Source organism: Papilio machaon, chromosome 16 (genome assembly GCF_912999745.1).
Source record: "Papilio machaon chromosome 16, ilPapMach1.1, whole genome shotgun sequence".
Lineage (NCBI taxonomy): Eukaryota > Metazoa > Arthropoda > Insecta > Lepidoptera > Papilionidae > Papilio > Papilio machaon.
Genome location: NC_060001.1, coordinates 2,077,301 through 2,099,587, shown reverse-complemented (window position 1 = coordinate 2,099,587; position 22,287 = coordinate 2,077,301). Strand labels below are relative to the sequence as shown.

At 33.0% G+C, this 22,287-nt stretch overlaps 1 protein-coding gene across 1 annotated transcript in view; it reads right to left on the bottom strand.

Annotated features, from left to right (window-relative positions):
* Positions 1-22,287, bottom strand: part of LOC106715750 (probable beta-hexosaminidase fdl) — a 74,234-nt gene that overhangs the window by 35,338 nt on the left and 16,609 nt on the right. The window contains exon 2 of the mRNA XM_014509100.2: positions 2,629-2,678. The gene's annotated coding sequence lies outside the window, so the exon portion shown is untranslated. The remainder of the gene's footprint in view (positions 1-2,628; positions 2,679-22,287) is intronic.

Below are 22,287 nucleotides of genomic sequence, written 5' to 3'. Positions count from 1 at the left end.
TCCATACTAAAACGGAGGATAGTAGATTGATTTGGTAGAGAGCATCTGTGCGACTGTACTGGTATAATGTAAACGCATTATGGTGTTACAGGACAGTAAGATAATATCAAAGTAATAATGACAGCATTAATTTAATTCTAAAATTACTTTAAGATTTATCATGATTATTTATTTTGATAGTGTCCTACTGTGTCGTAAGTTATCACGTCGCCATCTTTGATACGTCTGTTTATTTCGCCATAAACGTATGTTTTCCTATTTTCGGGATTTGGAAACGGGAACGAGAAACGGAATGACGAACAAAAAAGGCGCGTAGTAACAAAAAAAAGTAGTGTCGGTTTGAATATTCCCTGCAAAAACAAACACAATGATAGCATAAACTCTGTCCTAAAAATATTTGTAAAGATGTAAATATCGTGGCTCATCGTAGTATTTCAATAGTTTTACTTCTAAAAAGTCTTAGCAAACGATTATTACAACACATGTAGGCACCAAAATTGGTATATGAAAGTTTTTATGTCCTACTTCTATTATAAATAGCCAGAAAAAACATTTTCCGGAAAATATGTCTACGTCGTCTTAATAATAATTCTCTCCGTAAGTTGTAGGAAGCAGCGTATTTTAAGAATTGAGACGGAAAATATTTACCTAAAAGTTCTTTACTATTTTTATTTTGCTACTTTTAAATACTTTTTCTTTAGTTCACTATACGTCCCCACCGAGAGGCTCGGAGCCTGTCGTAAGTAAGATTGACTAGGTAATAGTCAACCACGCTGGTCCAGTGAGGGTTGGTTGATTTCACACATATCTTTGAATTTCTTTTCAGATATGTGCAGGTTGCATCACGATGATTTCATTTACAGTAAAATCGTCGGATAAATGTACACATCGTCCCTTAGCTAACAACCACGCATAAGTCATTTTTATTAACTTTACAGGAGACAAAAAAAAACTTTTTTTTTAAATCGATGAATTTTTTTTTGGTAATTTAAGGTTAAGATTTTTTTTTTTAATTTTTGTCGATTTATTCTATTTTAATTTCCTCCATCTAATGGCATTAAAATGTGAAAACTGCCAATTTACGACTTGAGCGGTGTTGTAAGCTAAGGGACGATATGAAAAACTGAAAAACACATTGGTACATGGTGGGTTTCGATACCAGGTCAAAAAGGTAACATTATGCTTTGTGACCCAACGTCAAGTTGATTTTTGTTTCATATTGATGACATTTATTTATCTTACATTTCCATCATACAAATAGCGCAGTTTTGGGAGCGTATTCACGACTGTTAGAGAACTTATCAGTGTCGTTAGCGCACACTGCTTGTGCAGGTATCTGATGCTTATTTGATATTTAGATGTTCTTATCTTACTCTCAATAATATTTTAACTGAAATACTTGCATATATAGATCTGTGAAACATTTGTATTGAGATATTCAATACCTGATTTTTATTTCAACTCTCCACATGACCTTTATATATATAAAATATATATACAATTTAAGTAGACTGAATTTAAAAGCTTTTTAATTAAGACTTCATCATTATTTTTTCGTCAATTATTATAAAAACAACAGATCAACTCTGTAAACTGTAACAACATACATAAAATGGAGCACTTTAACACAATTTAGCGTCGAATGGGTAAACATGTTTGCTTCTCTAAGAGGTAACTTAACTTTTAAATGACTTAATTGTTATTTTACTATAGTAGATCAATAAGTTACTAATAAACTACGTATTGTAAATAACCAACCATTTCAAAACAAGAAATACATTTCGTGTTTTTTACATTTAAATGTATGGTATGAAGCAGAATCGCTCTAAACAAGTGATAATTAGTAAAAAAAACTTAAATGCCAGTAAGAATGCAAATCGACAACTCACTTAATACAAATCGAGTGTCAAAAATGTGTCATGGACGAACGAAGAACAAGTTTATTTTATGTTTTAATTTTTAAGCACAAACCTTCAAAGCTTCACTAAAATATGTCCAGTGATTTAATAACATTGATTTCATATGGACTTACAAATTGAAGTTGCCACTCGACTTTTATTGTTGATTGAAGCAATCCTCAAGTGATTTGCTCTCACTCCGCACTCCGTATTGTTCTGAGTATTCACAAAGCCTCGGTGAAGAGGATTCAAATCCCTTTTATTTTATTTTACTTACATTAAAAAAATGTTTTGTCAACAAGAACTGGTCTGATTCATCGTGGCCCAGTTTGCGTCTCATGCATAGAACAAATGAAGATGCAAATGTCTTTTATAGTCTGAAATAAAAGCAATTTCATCAGTAACAGCCAAGTACCATGTAATTGCATCGGTCATTCAGTTACAAATCAGTCAGCCTGTGGCTACTTTTCTTTTCTATTGCCTTCTATTGTTTAAGAAACCATTTTTGTATTCCGTTCGACGTACATGTTACTAATATTCGATATTAAAGTAGTTCATATAATATATCAGTTAGTTTGTACGTCCGTAACGACAGAATAAAAACATATAGTCATACTACATTATTATCTTTATTAAAACATAAATAGCGATATGTTTTTAACAGTAGGTTGACACGGAAGTAGTAAATATAACGATAACAGTTATTTTCAAATATTATTGTAAAACTTACGATTTAAATCCATAACTTCATGGTCTGTTTAAGCATCCCGCAGTCAAAACCTGGAACAATATAAACAATATGTATTCACACAGACTTAAAAACATTCTCGTAGTAAAAATGAAAGCATGATCTATAAGTGTAAAATCTACTTCAAAACTGGAGTCAACGATGTGTTTGTCAAAAATAACCCATTATAAGATACCCTTTACTGATAATGATCTAAAGGTAAAGTTCAAGATGGCATCATCATTTCGTACACTGAATTGGAAGCCACTATCAATCACATTTCAATAGGAAAACGAAAGGAAGGGCGAGGTATAAGGAATAATAAATTGTATAGGTTGATCACCATTCTTCGTGCCAGTCATTAAGAAAAATTACGTGCCGTTTGATTAATGGCCAAAAAACATTCCTCGGCCCAAATTTATCGCTAACGATTTTTCATCAGGCGCTATTTTTATTAGTGTTAGATTTTCTTTAAAATTAAATTTATAATGTCTAGTAGTTACTACATTCACTGAAATATTAATTTATATAATTTAAATTTCCTGTACATTGTAAAATTAAATATTTTCACTTATATTTGGCCAGTAAAAGACCGAGGTTAAGAAATTGACTGTCTCATTTCATTTATTCTAAAAGTTACAGTCTTAACTTTACAACGCTTTAACTTCTTGATTAGGACCACATTGTATTGGCAGTTGTTAACAATTGCATTGTTTTAACACAAGCTGGCTGTGATTCGAGTGACGCGTATTGATGAAGTATTAAGTAATTACATATTTGACGTGTTTGCAGTCCAGATTGATGGATCACTGCATCGGCTATTATTTTTTTTATACTCTCACAATGTCGTCGCACGGCGTCAGTTCTGGCAGGATAAAAGATGGACATTGATGTCCTAAATCTATCTAACGTTAAAGTTTCTAACGTTTTAACGTTAGAAATTTCTGTGATGTACTTCAATCGCAAAATCAAAGTATAATAGAACTGAGAATATTGCAAACATATTTGTATTTATAGCTCACTCTAGAGTACCTTGTGTCGAGATTCTTAGGCATATATCTTTTTTTACATTATAAGGTGGCAAAGGAGCAAACGGCCATCTGAATTCGCCGAAATAGCAGAGTGATAGCAGCCCATTGACAACTGCAATTGCAGATGTGTTGCGTGTTCTTTTATTTTTGTTCTTTTAAAGAACGGAGGAGGGGACGCACTGAGAGGATATTTCCCTTCTTATGCGTCGATTCCTCCTCGAACCCTCCTCAAATTTTTCCATCCTTTCCTTTATGAGAAAAGGGCGTGAAGGGGAAGAAGACTAAAATTAGACCACCGGCACCACACAACTTCCACTTTACCCCTGTCTTCTATATGGTCATGGTATTACACCGGGTGAGCTTGCCCATTCTTGCAACAGATATTCTTGCTTGCGTCTACCACTGTTAAAATGTGATTTGTGACAAATTGACATGTATGTAATTTGTCTACCTTGTCCGTGAATACATCTCGATTTTAAAACCTGAGGAAGTGGAAAGTATTTGATCTGCAATATCTTATCAATATAAGCTCATGGTGTCGTGTCTGTGCTCTAGTATGTGAGCTTAAAACTACTTTATACCGCTCACAAGCTTCTTCATGTTAGTACAGCAATGTGTCGAAAAGTCTAACTAGGCTAGAAATAAATTTTACAACATTAATTGAAACAATATTTCTGATTGGCAATTATTTTACAAAGCTGTAATCCTTGTTGTTTTCAACTATTTCCAACTTTCTCCAACTTCAGTTCATATTTTGTTAGTTAAAATAATTAGAATTATTACTATTCGTGTAAAACTTCTTTGGATGTTTTTCAACAAAACTGGAGTTGATATACCAATTAAACGAAAACCACTTGCTATCCTTTTATATTTATTGGTGGTTGATGAAAGAATAACATCCGTGCCTTCGATAAAAACCGCTAGAGATGCGCCGACACAGCGTATGCGGTTCCTGGTTTTCGAATAGTGAATAAATAGAGAGTGCTGTGCCCTGTGTAGGGCTGCCACATAGGTAAAAATATTAATCAGTAGGTACATTACTTCTACAAAAATATATTATAAATATTAAAAAGTATGGCTTGGTATTAGTTTTCCGTTAATTTATTAAATTATATATTCCGTTTATTCCATAAATTATATACTAAATTATGTATTAAATTTCCACGAAAGAAAAATATAAAAGTTTTAGTCCATCTTACAAGTCCAGTCAATCAATCCAGCATTTGACCTAAATTAAGAGCGAATCACTATAAATTAGACTAACTACGAATAAAGTACTAAGTATTACTTTATAAAACATTTACAGAGAATATAGGTATTTCATGTGAGGAAATGCCTCAGCGCCTGCCTTAACGGGGACAAGAACGGATTACGTCGCACTAAGAGCCCACAACCAGTCATAAGGAACCTTATGCTCGGCTTATCGTAAGAAACAGTTGCCATATTAACATATACAGAGTGACCTATCCCTAATTACTGACAAACGTCCTGCAATTAAAAATTTAACGTCGTATAAATATAAAATAAAAGCTTCAACTAGCATCTTAAGAAGTTCTCACTAAACGATTTTATGAAGGGTCAGATATAAAAGACAGATAGTTTAGAGACTGGGCGCATAATAAATTTGTTTTATTTTTAGCCTGATCATTGGCTGTTTGTTCTTGGGATTCCGCATTTGATGATATTACTGTTTGATTTTTTAAATGTTAAACCGTGGTAGACGCCAGGAACAAGAACATTTGTTACACTTATAGACCAGCTCGACCGGTGATATCACGCCACACAGAAGACAGACGTGAAGTGGAAGCAATTCCGCGTTTAGTCTGAGGAGTGTGTGTGCCGGAGGCTTAAGTCCTCTTCTCCTTCCCACCATTTTCTTATAACGATAGAATGGCAAGGACAAGTGGATTATACGGAGAGAGTTGTGCATGGGAAGGAGAAATACTGTTTTACAATGCGTCCCCTCCTCCGTCGATTAAAATTCTGCATCTGCAAGCAATTGCATCTGCAATTGTCCATGTATATGGGCAGTGGTCGCTTTGCTATTTCGTCAAAATTAGATGGCCGCTTGCTTCTTTGTCACCAAGCATCTTTGCCGCAAGTTATTTAACTGAATAAAGGATGAATTTTAAAGAGAAAAAATCTTTTAAATAATAGTTAAGTCTGTTATCAGAGAATTGCCATCCCCCGGGTCTATTCGGTAGCCACTTCAGACAGCGTCCGCGAGAGGTATATTGAGTAACATCGAATGCTCATTCGGTAGATTAAAAAGCACTATTCAAAACCAAACACGAGTGCAGTAAAGGTATTCTTCATTCACTATTAATTTTCATCAATAAAACCGTATGAGGTTAATTTTTTTATTTTGATTTTGACACTTGATCACTTTATTATATTTGTCATCTAAATTTTAAAATAAAGAAAACATATTGTTTGAGGTACTTTGATAATCTTCATTATAACTATAAAATTCTACAGCCTTGTATTATATTTCTTTGTTTTTTTTTCAAACAGATAGACATTAATATGGTAGTTATACTTTTCAACTAGAAACTACTTTTGAGAGCTAAAATAAATATGATTTATAAAAAAACCTATAAAGTTTTTTATAATATTATCTACTATCTTATTCTTTTGTAAATCAACATGTTGTGCAAATCAAATAAAAAAGAATTTCATTAAATCTGACATTCGTAAAATCTGGGTTTTCCACCGTGAGTTTAGAGCAAGTGCAGACAATAAAATTCTACGCTACCTTTCTGGAGTCTAGACACACGCCGGAATGCCTTTGTTTCGCTGAGAATATTCTAGAACGATTAATTTTTTAATGAATAATTAAAGTTTTTAGTGAATAGTAGATTCGACTGCTGAGTAACTATCGAGCTAAATACTGGTATACTAATATCTGTTGCGAAGCTACTATAAATATGAAATATAAGGATTTTAGATTTTGTTCGTCTATAAGACCCTTTTTCTACTAGCCGCCAGTGGAAATAGTTTGTAGATTGCTCGTATATAAACAGCAGTAACGCACAGCTACTCGCTTAGTCAAAAAGGGCTTTTGTATTTACAGTTGCATTTGTAATCAACTACCAATAAAGTAAACAGTAAGTTAGGCATTGATGGACTCCCACTAATTAACAGGACGCTTGATGCTTCCAGGAATTAGCGAAACTCCGCGAGAGTTTACATTGTAAGGCCAACACGAATTCTCAGTGTTAGTGTTTGAAAATTTGATGAGTTGTCCATATACACGAGCGCAGGTAATTGGAGTGTAGAACTGTTACGTAGTTTGAAGGTTTCGGATGAAAGGAGATTGCATGTAGCTGAGATACGTATGCTAAGATGGAAGTGTGGTGCAACTAGAAGGGATAAAGTAAAGAATGTGTATATGAGAATACTCTCGTATACACATTCTTTACTTAATACTACAGGAAATTTGAAAGTAGCGCCAGTGATCGAGAAATTGAGGAGCAGAAGGTTAGCGTGCTTTGGACATGTTATGCGGAGGGATGATAATCACATAAACGAAAAAGTAATGAGATTGAATGTGGATGGCTACAAAGGTAACGAAAGACATAAAAATGTATGGATGGATTGTGTGAAAAAGGACATTCGTAAGTAAGGGGTGAATTCAGATATGACGGCTGATAGAGATGTATGGAGAGATAAGAGCAGGTTGATGTTGAACTGATAAGTATTTTATTAAATTGCACATTTAAATTAATTTCAGTAGATGTTAATCTTAATATGTTTTATGGTTTATTATTTCCTTTTTCCATATACATTTATAAATCCATTTCAAAAAATCTCTTTGTCTTATAAGATAAAGTATTCGAAATATAAGATAAAGTAAATAATATTCAATCTTATTCACGTAAACTTGACTGTGAGTCAACTTTTAAAAAGTCACCGCTATTTGAGCAAAGTTTCAAATAGAAGAGGTATGAAATTGCAGAAGTTTCGAACTTGACAAAATTATATCACAAAATTATTGTCAAGAGTCAAGATGTACGATACAAATCTCCAGATAAGTGGTACTTATTAAAAGTGTCAGAAAGTTTTTTCTCTACATCATCATCATCATCATCATCAGCTCACTATACGTCCCCACCGAGGGGCTCGGAGCCTACCCCAAGTTAGGGGTGACTAGGCCATAGTCAACCACGCTGGCCAAGTGCGGGTTGGTTGACTTCACACATATCATTGAATTTCTTCTCAGATATGTGCAGGTTGCATCACGATGTTTTCCTTCACCGTAAGAACGTCGGATAAATGTACATATGTAAATCGAAAATCGAAAAACACATTGGTACATGGCGGGATTCGAACCCAGGACCTGCAATTTGCAAGTCAAGTGCTTAACCCCTGAGCCACCGACGCTCTACATAACGAATTTATATTAAGAATTTCATAGAAAAATTCTCTCAAATATTCCAAATGGTAAATTTCAATAACTTTAACTTAAAGTTACCTTAACTTAAAGTTTATCTTTGTTACTATTAAAATATCATAATTAAAAATATAAGACATGTAAGAATTAAATAATTTGTCGGGATATAATCAGATAAGAAAATATGTTTTTCTGTATGTCCTCTCCTCTGTCTATTACACTTAACATCAGGTGACCCTCGTTTGCTATAAAAAATCAAAGGAAGGCTTTGAATTTCAAGTTTTTGAGAACTAGATATGGAATGTTCTTTGAATATATCCAAGCGGGCGTTTATCGTTGCATCTTCTCAAGCGCACCTTTACAAAGCCTCTCAAGAATTCGCACTACGGAATTTAATGTCTTTGCGCATTACATAAATTTTACGAATATTTGAAATGAAAACTTCAAAGTTATTCAATAAACAAATGTCGTTGTTTTATAATAATAAATACAATAAGTTGTAATTTGTTTTATTAAGACCAATATCAAAAAGTAATGACTTTTTTTTGTAAATTTTGTTTTATTTCAGAACTAATAATATCCTCGATGACGTTTAATATTTCTTTTATCGATAAAATTTTTTGGTTCGCTTTCTTAATTTTATGGAATCTGCAAGCGCAAATTCCAATAAAAAAGTTAAGTTTATGAAGTAATAAATTAAACTTCGTAATTAGTCGAATTAATTACTTAAACCCCATTAAAACTGCAGTAATTTCTTTTTTAATTGAACTAATTTATTGAATTTCTCAAAGTGTTAAGAACCTGTTTACATATTTATTAACGCCAGACAATTCATCCAAACAATTCCAGTAAGATATTCGATCCTAAATGGAAAGAAAATTTAATTAATTGACTCTACATAGTACATCTCTTTTACTCAGCGCATATTGTAAGTTTGTTGTCTAGTATATTGAAATTGTAATTAACATACGTACAGACGACTACATTATTATCTGTGACATGTCAGTAATTACTACAAGCCAAAATAACATTGGATTCAATTCTGTCTATACATTGTCTACTTACTGCGAGATAATTTACAACCTATGTACGACATTGGTTATATATATCTATACGTCTATCGTACATTATGGAGAATGAGTGATTTATGAGCGTTGTAAATAATATAACTAATTACATATATGTACATTATTCTGTGGTCTTCACTGCCGAAGAATTGTATTGTACAAGGGTTTAAAAACATGATACGTTTCAATTTGCCTAAGAACTGAAAAGAAGAAAATGCTAACGTTTTTCGACTTGAGAAACCAAAGAAAAAAATTTTGGACGAGAAATCTTATTTCTTACTAATATTATAATCTAGATGGCTGTATGAGTGGTTATTTGTTGAAGGTATCAAAATGGTTCAACGGATTTTCATGAAATTTGACACTGATGTAGAACATAGCCTGGAAGAACACAGGCTTTTTATTAAGTTTTGTTTTTAAATATTGCGAAGACGGAGTCTCGGGCAACAGCTAGTAATGAAACAAATGATGATCACTGTTGTTCCCGACGCGTATTTGTCCCTTTGACTTATATAGGTATACAAAAAGATTTTAATTAAATAGATGCGTATGAAAAATTGAGTATGGTAAGATTTTAAGTAACAATTCACTACACAGTATTCGATAGTTATACGAGATTGTTACAGACGTTAGTTTTAAAAGGAAGTTAGATTCAGAAGCAGTGAAGCGCATGGAACTAAGTGTTAAGCTTACACAAATTTGCATACGAATTTGTGAATGAGGACAGAGGGTAAGGCAATCGCCTGTTTAGACGTGACCAATAACACATTAAGTACAATACGAACTAGGAAGTGTATTAACAACTAGCAATTGTGAATATTACTGCTGCACGTTCGAGTCGCTAATTGGGCACTAAAGATAACCACTTTGGATTTTTTAAGTATTTTTTTTATATAGAAGGAATTCAATTAATTCATATTCCTTTTAAAAACTATTTGTTATGGTAGTCTTGCATGAAAGTATGTTGGTACCCAAAACGGTAGTGATTATAGGTTTGTTTGTTTATTTACGTAGCAAGGTAAAATTAGATTATAGATCTCCTATTCTATATATTCCTCCTTCTAAAGCTCAACAATAAATTGTACAAAAATAGAATAAAAAAGAAAAGCATAGCACTTACGTTAACATTTCCGTCTATCAAGTATATTTCATAGAATTTCCTTCGTTCCCGGATCCGGCGAAGTGGCGAAAGATTGCTTGTTCCTAACAGGAAACATAACAAATTGTTGTCTCGTGTAATTCTATAGAGTTATTCCTTTGCAGAACGGGCGAAGATTACGTCATAGCTGAAATGCACTTATGTTATATTGGCGTTCTAGTGATTTTCTAAATGTTACTGCAATTTATTTTCAAATATAAGATTAATGTTTTGTTGGTTAAGATGTTCTGTTATGTGTTTGTTTATTTGATTTGTAAATACAAATATAATTTTCATATTGTTTGATTTTAAAAAAAAACATGACGTTAACTAAGGACTGAGAGTCAGGGAGACAGTATTTTGATGGTCCATTAACAGGCCAAAAGGTTAATCCAAAAGATTAGATCTGATAATCCTATGTCCCAGGTAAGGGGTGTCTTAATAATTTGTTAATTCTTCTATCACTTTATTAATGACTAGAAATATGAAAACTACTACTGTTCTGGTGGATGATTAACCTTCGATTCTGGTTCCAATTGCAGAGACTTGCTCATTACAGCTGGTAATTAGCACCCTGTATCGGGAATCCATTAGTGGTTAATGCATTTTGGATAATATCGCAATGACAAAGTTAAATATGGATATACCGACATTGAATCGAAATATTACAATGAGCATTGTTATACATTTATTGTCGTGTTAGAAAATCAACTGCCGAACTTATAAACGTTAAGAGATCTCCCTTAGTGACCATTAAACGACTGAGTATGGGAGCAAATAAATTCATCAAATTGTTTTTTTTTTTACTTATATAAAGGAATTAAATATTTTCAAATTCTGCAAATTTAGAATATACGAGTATATTTCTCGTTGAAGTATCTTGTACGTTACGGAACAATACTTGAGCAAGGTAAGTAACGAACCAGTAACATCTCTGAGGAGTCGTGAAGTTGAACTGCGACTGCAAAATCCATTGGGTAATCTTGTAAACTGACGAGCTAGGCCGCTTCTTACAATTCCCAGTTAAGAAAAGCACTTTCCATGATGACATACGACCCAAATACAGCATTTTAGACTCATGATATAACTTTGATAATGAGATAAAAGTTTACGTAATGAGTTTCAGTCATAAAATTTTGGGCAATTTTTCATGAAACTTCTCATAGAAAACGTAATTCCATAAAAACTAGAACGGGATACATTTTTCAAGTTAGTGGCAAACCTTAAGAATTGAGAAGAGGCATTAGAAGAAAACGATAGAAGCAATAACTAGATTTTTCTAGATATTTTACATCATCAGGCGATATCCCGTCGATTATTCATCGCTACTATAAAAAAATGGCGATCTCGTAGTTTGAAAACTAAAGTATGATCAACTTCTGACTACTGAGTAATTTTGAATTATTAAGGAAGCGTCGCGACGCTCTTTGAGCAGCTGTACACATCGTTAGCTCTCTGGCAGCCTAAATAAATATTTCCTAGAATTCCTTTTTTCCGCTTCATTCTTTCTCCCAAGCCTGCTCGATGTCTATTTACATGCGAGTTAAACGTAATTAACGTTTTTATGCTCTCAAATCTTTTCCATGGAAATTCAATCGATTTGCAATGAAATAAAACTGTATAAAGCATGTATAATTTTCATCATTCAAGGTTCATTAGAATTATTCATTTTTTGTGTTATTTCGAATCTAAGTCCAACAGCAGCTTATTTTCCCGTTTTTGTAAATTTTTAATAAATATACCCATCGATGAACATTAAATAAAATTCATGTAGTTATAAAATGATAGTCAGTAATTTCTACGTAATTGTTATACAAAATAACTTAATAAAGTTAACAAACCGACGCGTTTTCCAATCATTGTTGTTGGCATATTTTTGAATAATTGATCGTAAACAAGTGTTTAAATTAACCAAAATGTATTTATAACATGCGTACTATTTTGTATATTTTATAACGGCTTTATTTAAAACTTTCTTCTTCATGTTATTATATAGAATTTGGAACAATACCATATAATGTAATAATAACAGACACATTTTCATTAAAACCATATTTGATTGCATAATCTTACTAATAAGGATGGATGTTTGTTAGAAGGTATCTCCAGAACGGATATCGCTGAAATTTGGCATAGATATAGAACCAATTAAGTTGTCTTTATTCCGTAGTCGCGGTAGACAGCTAGTTTTAAACATATTACGCGTGTGTCCAGTTGTTAGGCATTGTACTGGAAACATGTAGCATTGATGAAATAATCGCCAGTCAATAGTTACAGCGGTATCAGTCGGTAATAGCTCAAGTTCAAGTCGATATCCACTCGAATGTACCTAACACCGCTGGACATAGTATTCAACTGTATTTACATATAAAGACTAACTACTAAGACGTTATACTTTTTTATTCGTTTTTAGGTCTACAAAGAGTTAGAAAACCAATGTTCCAGATACTTATAGTTAAAATGTTTTTTTTTAAATATCGTTTGTTAGCTTTGTTGTTTGAATAGGTAAATCAATTCAGTAAAATTACATTTCCTTTTCAATATTGTTGGCGAACAAAAAAAATTATTTTCCGTTGTAATAAGATTCCACATCGTATTACCAAGATAATGAAAATTTAGAAGAGAGTTAATTGTATTCTTTTGTGTCTTGAGTTTACAATGATTCGATTGAATACGAATTTATATACAAAAATAGAAGCGTTTTTTGTAAACATCTATTTTATATTTTCATGTCACTGTCTTTCTGAGAACCAAGTTCCTGTATGAAACATATTGTTTTTATTTTTTTCAAAAATAATGAGAGGGATGATGATATGTTTTATACAGGGATTTTGGTCTCAGAAACCAATGATAAGTCAGTCAATAATATAATTAAAGAGTATAATGATTTTTTTAGTACCAAAAGACAACAAACATACTGCCAATTGGTATCGCTAGAACTGCGTCCAAATCAAAATTCAAGTGATAACTGCCCGAAGCCCTGCTATGAGTTGAAAGGTTTCACATACGATATCTGTAGTAAACAGATACGACATGTATTAAACATATCGTATCTGTTACGTTACGACTGTTCGTATCTGTTGTCTATAACAGAGAAGATAATGTACAGAAATAGTTTAATCTGTGAATGTAAGATTCAGTTATTTTCTACGTCAAGTAAATTGTTAGACATAAAACATGGGACCTGTTTTTATAAAAGCGAAAAGAGATTATTATTTCAACTTCAATTGTGGTCTACAAGATAGGTTATAATAATAATAAAATATGTAGCAGCTCTCTACTTAGTGGACGAGCGCTTCTACCAGACAATTAGCGAATTGTTTCAGCGAAATGCTCGTCCAACTCTTGAATAATTATGACTCATTGCGATGAGACTGTGATCTAATAAAGCGCTTTCCAAAATTGACATCCATAAACTCAATAGTTTGAATTGATGTTAACAGTTTGTAAAACGTTTTCAAAATTACATATTAAAGAGTAAAACAATAATCGGCAAAAAAGGGTTACGCTTGGTTAGAATCGGGCCGATTTTAGTGAAAGAAAAGTGTAAAATTTCATTTATAAAAAAAGTTACTTTGACTGCCTCGTAATTGAGTTATAGATAAGTAATAAAAAATAAACATTTTTAAAGTACCTATCAGTAAAATAGCAGACGTTTCGGTAACTGGCGAGTCATAAACTTAACAAAATTACGACGTACGACCTACAATCCTAGTATAGTTTATTGCACTTTATTATACATTTAAGATGTACTGAACGTAGGGTAGTAAAGTGTACTTTACCAAAACTTAATTCTTTACTTATCAATTAATTTTAACCTTAAGGTATTGTAATATAAATATAGGAAGAAATAATGTGTTCAATGAAAGAAAAATTCTCAAATTTATTTCGAACTAGAAACGAATTCTGAAAATATATATCTCATAATCACCTATCTCCATATAATAAAGTGAAATCAAAATAGATAAACATCTAGAAATACATCAGAAGGCAGCTATCTTCATATCTATTTTAATCCAAATGTCACAGATATAAATGAATTACATCGCGAACAGGAAACGTCGTCGTAAATTCTCTCGCACGGCTCTCAAGTTGCCGTCATTTAATTAACCGTTAAAACTTTTAACCAACTTTAAGTTAGTTTTTCGCTGATAACATGTGCACTTACTACGACCAATAAATCTATTAGTTTATTACTAATATTAATTCTAAAACGGAATTTACAACAAGATGTATTATAGATTCGTAAACTATCGGAGTGCTAATGAAATGCAGTAAGGATACATGTTGCATTTCATCCAAATTCACGACCCGGTCAATACCACAATCGTATTTCACACCGACGAAATGAACCGAATTACTTAAAATCAAAGCAGTTTTATAGAGGTTTAGTGTACCTCTATAAAACTGCTTTGATTAATGAGATTGGAGAAAAGCTAGTCGGACAGACAAAATCACAATAAATGTGATTTTGGTCCAGCTGATTCAATGACCAATTCTCTCCAATTTATCTCGCCATTCTTCCAACATGCTATGCGCCTCGCATTTATTCTCCCAGACAAGCACGATGATGGCAGCATGCTTGATACGCTATCTATATCAGGGCGCTTCCACCTGTATATCTGATGCCGGCGGATCCATAACCATAAGCCCACCGAGACACCGAACTTATCACATCAGATCCGCTATCACCACGAGCGGATCTAACAAGTATTGGATCGACAATACATAGCTCAATAATAGCTCATACCCTTTACAAATCTTTTGGTAAATAAAATCTAAAGTCTATAAAATACATATAGAAATACTTTTATAGTTAAACATAGCACAGTTATTTACGTTACACTATCATAAAGAAACATATAACAAACAATAATTAAGGTTCAGAGCTACTCGTATTGTCATCGTACAGTTTTAGTTAGCGAATTAATAATTGTCTATAAGCAGATTTCGATTAAACTGTGCCAACAGTTTGCGCGGTATAGCCAGAACATTAATTAACTTGTCGCCGAGCTCCCGGACTAAATAAATATTCAGCAATGTTGCAGCGAAACTAGAGGACTGTTATTTTGATACAAACTGCATACTTTTGAATAATAATAAATAGATATTATTCAATTAGACTTTGAACAGTGCATCAGCAGCAAAGTCACCTGATGTTAAGCTAACTACGAACATGTGCAACTGCATAGTAGGATGCAGATGTGTTGCAACAGGGAATAGGATGTCCAGAGTAAAGGATATATCCCATGTTGGTCTATTCTCTCTGTAAGCTCCGTTCCCCCTTCTCTCCTTTGATGTGCATTTCTGTACACAACGTAAAAGAGAAGGGGTGTTAACATTGGCGCAATCTGTGAGTTAGCCTAGCTCTGGTAATCGCGGCGGAATTTAAGTGTGTGGTGACGTTAGTTAATGCTCTATTTAGCATCGAGCTTAAGTCAACCAGGTGGTATAATCTAAAATAAGTTTTTTTTTTTTTTTTTTTTTTTTTTATTACCAAAATACAATTTTACAATAAAAATATTACAGTTAATTAACGCTATATAAACCGCAGTGGTTTGTCACTAGCGCTAAAGTGACCATCTTGCGTACATAAATAATGTTTTAGCTTACGCTTAATGTTTTTTGGTGTTATGCATTTTACCAAACCTGGGGGTAGTTCATTAATTAATTTAGGAACGATGTAACTTGCCGTGCGCTCGCCGTACACATTTTTTGCTCCGATAGTACAAAACTGGTTAAGAGTTGTCGACCGTGTACATACAGGATGTTCAATTTTAGTTAAAATTTTTTCATTAAAAAAATATTCTTTTAGCATTAAATATTTTATTTTTGTATGGATTGGTAAGACATTACAGTGGTTGAAAATTTTGTTTTCATCGTTATGGAATTGTTCTTTAAACTTAGGTGATATAATCTTTTTAAGTATTTTAACTTGTAGTCTGTAAATTTTATCTAGGTAAGATTTATATGTGCGGCCGTAACTACCTAATCCATATTGAATATAGGATTCAGCCAATGCGTGGTATAGCATTAGTTTTACTTTGAATGGTATACGGTCTTTTAGAACAGTTATATTTGCTAGAAAACACCTTCATTTGTTGCATACATAATCAATATGGTTAATCCAGTTAAATTTGCTATCAATAATTAAGCCTAAGTACCGTTGATTTTCTACAATTTCGACGTTGGGGCAGTTGCAAAAATCTCGACTTGCGGTATGCAGACAGTTGTGTTTATGTGCCACTAATCTAGAAGAATAATCTTGTTTGATATATGGTGATTTTATAACTAGTAGTTTTGTTTTATTGCTGTTTATAACAACACGAGCGTCATGACACCATCTCATTAATGCATCTAAATCAGATTGTAAAAGTTTGAAAGCTGTATTCGGGTCTTTATTTGCTATTACAAGGCAAGTGTCATCTGCGAATTGGTAACATGTGGAAAATTTAATAGAACTACTCATATCATTTACGTATGATGTAAAAAATAGGGGAGCGAGCACAGAGCCTTGAGGTGTGCCTTCCGTTACATCAAATTGTTCGCTAAACGTCTGGTCTACCTTCACGGAAAGTTTCCGATTTTGTAAGTAATTCGTGCACCATCTGAGTAACGGGCCGCGAACGCCACAGAATTCCAACTTAGTGATAATCTGCTTATGGTCTAAGGTATCAAACGCACGCGAAAAATCCACAAACAAAGCTAATACAACGTGTTTGTTGTTGAGATGTCCATTAACTTCATCCGTAAATTTTATCAGTAAGTCATTCGTTCCTTTCCCTTTTTGGAAGCCAAATTGATTCGGATAGATAACCTTATGTTCCTGATAAAACTCTTGTATTTGTTCGCAAACATATTTTTCTACTATTTTATCTATCGATGAGAGCAGGGTAATGGGACGATAGTTGTAATAATTATCGCGTTTACCCTTCTTGTGGATTGGCCTAACACAGCCTAGTTTTAGCCCATTAGGATACACTCCTGATTTAATGCTACAATTAATTAGGTTAGCAATAGCCATTGATGCATCTTGTCCTACGATTTTAATATCGGATACCTTAATATTATCAGGTCCTGGGGCCTTATTGGAGTTTAATTTTTTCAATATTGTATAAATTTTCTCCCTGGAGGCTTTTTGAAAGTACAAGCTTGAGTTAATGGGTTGTTGACAAAGTTGATCCTGTAGTTTTACGTCGCATCTAGGAATAATTTCTTTTACCGCAGTATTAAAACCGATCGCGAAATCGTCAGCAATTTTTTTAGTGCTAAACCCTTGAGCTTCGAACGCATTAAGAATAGCAGCATCGATAGATTGTGTCACTCGTCCTAACATTTGGTTGACTATCTGATATACTTTTTTTGTATTTTTGAAATTATTGTTTATTTGATTAATGTAATAAGTGTTTCTTCGAGCCTCTAAAATTTTGTGTATTTTATTACGTATTTTATTATATTCTAGTCTAACTTCTGGGTTATATGAACTTTTTTTCCATACTTTAAATAGCCTATCTCTTTTCTTACATAAGCGGGAGATATTTTCATTCATCCAGGGAATTCTAATGGGACGGTTGCTAATTTTTTTACTAAAGGTTTTACAAGACGTAGCTATTGATGTGGCATGCTGAAAAGATTTGCGGATAAAATTACAAATATCGTCAGGTGAGCTCATGTCATTTGTTGATAACCAATCAACTTTGTTTAATTCTTGTTTCAATATTTCATAGTTAATTTTTATTTTAGTAACATCCTGTATGCACTTGGGTTTTGCGTCGGCGACTGAAGTGAATACAATTGTGCGATGATCGGCCAGCACGACATCTAGTGCCGCAGAGCATGTATCTAATGTAGGGAACCGAGCAGAGATATGGTCTATACATGACTTTTTTGTGACATTTAATTTTTTTTCAATTCTAGTGTAGTCTGAAATGCCACACATCAGTCCATGTTCGTTAAGAGTATTTAGGTAATGGTTCTTGTAAGAGGAATTAGATTTTAGGTCTATATTAATGTCTCCTATTAAAATAAGATTTTGTTTTAAGTCAATCATAGAAATATCTTTGCCCAGTTCGTTAACAAACATAGTTTTATTTGTAGATGGTGGTCTGTATATTGCATATAACACTACACACAGATTATTATGTAATTTAAGAATGCCGGTTACACTTTCATAAGATACAGTTTGATGTTGAGTTACTGTAAACTTAATATGGTTTTTTACATAAATTATGATGCCACCGCCACGGTTATTTACACGCAATTTGTGATACATATTGTAGCCGGATATATTATATAAATTTACAAGTGATTCTGAGATACCTACTTCGGTTATAATAATAACATCAATTGGAAATAAGCAGCTATGGATAATTTGAAGTAACTTATCAAAGTTTTTTATTATGGACCTAATGTTTACATGTACACATGAAAAGTTTAAATGACTTTTAGGTGGTAATTTTTTAAGGTAATCGTTTAATGATACACAATTAAAATATTCTTGATTTTTTAAATTCATAAAACAAGATATACTTACTTTGTTAAATAATAATAGTCTTTTTGTACTTAAGCTAGGCTTGTACTATTAGTTTTGTTTTGTAATTTATTGATATGCTGAATAGAATAAATATAATGGATTTTACTGGTACTATTTTCTCTAACACAAATTTTGCCATCCTTACACCATACAAACTGATAAGTATTACCTAGGCGGGTTTTGGCTTCATACAGAAGGGTCTTTAGATGTTTGGTTAGGGCTTCTCTAATGAAGACTCGGCTGTCAGCTTTTTCCTTCTCAGTGTCCGGCAGTATGAGTCCTACTGTGAGGCTTGTCTTCTTACCAGCCTCGACCCATTTCTTCTGTGCAGCCTTGGTCTTCAGCTCCACTAGGATTGGCCCTGGCTTGAATTTCGACCCCGGGGAACGTTGGGACGATTGGATATCATTAACATTCATGTTTAACTTAGAAGCTACTGTGTTCAATACCTTGTTAATATCCATGGTCGAGTTTTCAGGTAGACCAGCAACTTCCAAGGTTTTTGAGAGGGCTTGTTGTTCAAAATTCTTCACTTTTTGCTCTAATACTGATACTCTTAGCTCAAAATTCTTATTTTTATTTTGTAGATCCTGGTTTTTGTGTTCTAGATCTTGGATTTTGGTGTCTTGTTTCTTGATGGTAAGTTCAACGTCTCTCATTTGGTTGAAAATTAATTGCAGCGAAGATTCAAGGTTCCTGATTTCTTCTCTGAATGTTTTTTTCAAATCTCTGCTTATATCATGTAAAAGTTTTCGGGTGTCCAGGGAGTGTATGTGTGTTGAATTTTCTGCACCACACTCTTCTTCATCATCATCATCTTCTGGGATTAGGAACGACGACCTTGTAGTATGATTTGTAATACAGTCTTCACAGCTCCATTCAATACCAGGGGAGTTTCGTAGTGTGTTGAGTTGCTTGTTGGATAATTTGGCACACGCTGGGTCAGCATGTACTATTTTATCACATCTGCTACACTCTAATCCAGGTATTTTCTTAGTAATGTTTTTTTTGCACATTACGCATTTTTTATTCACCATACTTGCGGGTAGGTTAAGCGCGTACAATATTACGTATTGACGCCTCGACGCATCGACGATCACTCAAAGTAAAACACTATGCTACTGAAAATACACTTAATAATATAGAGCCTTGTTTTACTTTAGTGGGGTGTCAATGATGAGGTTGATAAGGTTGATAAGGCTAATGCTTCTAATCTATTGCAAATGTCTGTGGGCAGCAGTCACTTCGCTATCTTAGGAATTTTAGGTAGCCGCGTTTGCCATCATCTTCTTTAAAAATAATTAATTAAATCATTTGCCTTTTTATTTTATGATATTTCTGTTATACATTGGTCTTGATAAATAACTACTAGCAACAGCAGTTAAATTTTTTCTATTTATAATGTTTTCTTGCTCATTTTTTTATTTCTGATGTATTTAAGAAGTAATTTGGAATTGTTTAATTTATATTATATTTAATTTTAAGAAAATCTTACCAAGTAGGGTTGGCGACAGGCAGACGGCCGGCCGCAAAAACTTAAGCCAAAACTTTAAGGTTTATGAAACCTTGTGTGCCGACCCTACGAGAGGATAAGGCCAGGGAAATGATGATGACACTGGTCTTGAAACATGAATAGGTAAAAATGTGCATATAAAATCTGAAAGTATATTGAGAACGTGTCATAGACTTTTTAATTTTAATTAAATTGTAAACAAACGCGCATCATCCATCTGTCGGATATTAATCTGTGTCGTAACAAATTGAAAAATCTTTTCCGAGAGACATCCGCAGCTACTATCACTAACCATTGACATACTTTGCGTATAATTAAATTTACCTTTTTTATTAAACTAGCTTTTACCCGCGACTCCGTCCACGCGGAATAAAAAATATAAAACGGGGTAAAAATTATCCTATGTCCGTTTCCTGGTTCTAAGCTACCTGCCCACCAATTTTCAGTCAAATCGATTCAGCCGTTCTTGAGTTATAAATAGTGTAACTAACACGACTTTATTTTATATATATAGATAGATTAATATTTACAATTCTGTTAATTGCATGATCTGTAAGGTATCGCTGGAAGTCTCTATAAGTCTTAGACTGGGCCGCGGGATTACGAAAGGTTGAGACATTTATTGTTGGAAGCCTAGGCTTACTATGGGCTTATATAGGGTGCCCCTTAGGGTTTATATATTAAGTTAGTCAATAAATTTAAAAAATTATACGATGCTATTTTATTTCTTTACCATGACAATCTGAAAATGGCAAAATAAATATAATTGAAATGTTCATTGCGTAAAAGGTTATGGAATACGATACATCACAAAAAGCCGGACCGAGATGAATACATAATACTCATGTATGTATATACAAATGGAGTGACAATAACATAAAGCCAGTAAGCTCATTATCCTGCTCATTGTGGCGGGCGCGTCTTTGACATATACTTTGACCTTTAAGTTCACCTTTCACACGGCCTTTGAGGTAAAGCATATCTAATACACATCTAATGTTCTATTAAAATATGTACAATAATCTGAATTATATTTGATGACACCGGTGTCTTTTTTTCTTCTTTGACTAAATCGGAGTTAGGAGAATCGGTATATTTTTAAAATAGATTAACTTTTAACAACATATTAATGTAACAGGTTAAAGGCATCCACTTTATTTGCCTTTTTTAGCAGAATGTTTTGCCATGTTTCAGGAATCAATAGTTTACCATTCCTGGAATTGGAATTGCGTTTTTATTTTTAGTTTTCAAAGTATAGTATTTTATTTTTACTATTATAAAGAGGATAGACTGTTTGTTCTTTTGTTCGTATTCAATAAGCTCCAAAAACTACTGAACTGATTTGATACATTCTTTCACTGTTGGGAAGCTACACTATCCTCGAGTTACAAGGGCTATATTTATAACAAGATTTTTTTATTTCCGCCCTAAAGAAGTCGCCAGCAACTGCTAGTACAGCCAAGATCAATTTAATATGTAAAAACATCTTCAACATTTTCGTTGTTCTTCATTTATATTTGAATAAAGTAATATATGGAACGTTGTTGATATTTAATTAGACCCCTACAAACTTATAACATGTTCGTTATTTCTAAATGTTGCAGTAATGATACTTGGTCCTAAGTAAACATTATACACTGTTCTATGTCTTCAATCAGACAAAAGGTTTTCAATAATATAAAAAAGTAGGGTATGTAGATAGGTAGGTTGACTGGCAGAGATCGCTGCTTACGATAAGACCTCCTTTTGTGAAAATCCTGATTTACTTTCTTTTTTTTGTAACTCCATAAAGTATTAAGTATATTTGTATGTAGTATTCTACATTTATTAAAGTAAATTTTAACTGCAATGCAAATGTAATTAAGTATACAAATACCGATATAAAAAGTAACTATATTTGTATTATTCCTTGTTTTCCTTTAAAAAAAAATTTGAGCCGTCATGGGACGCCTGGCAGATGTGAAACATCGTGTGTGTACAAGTAATA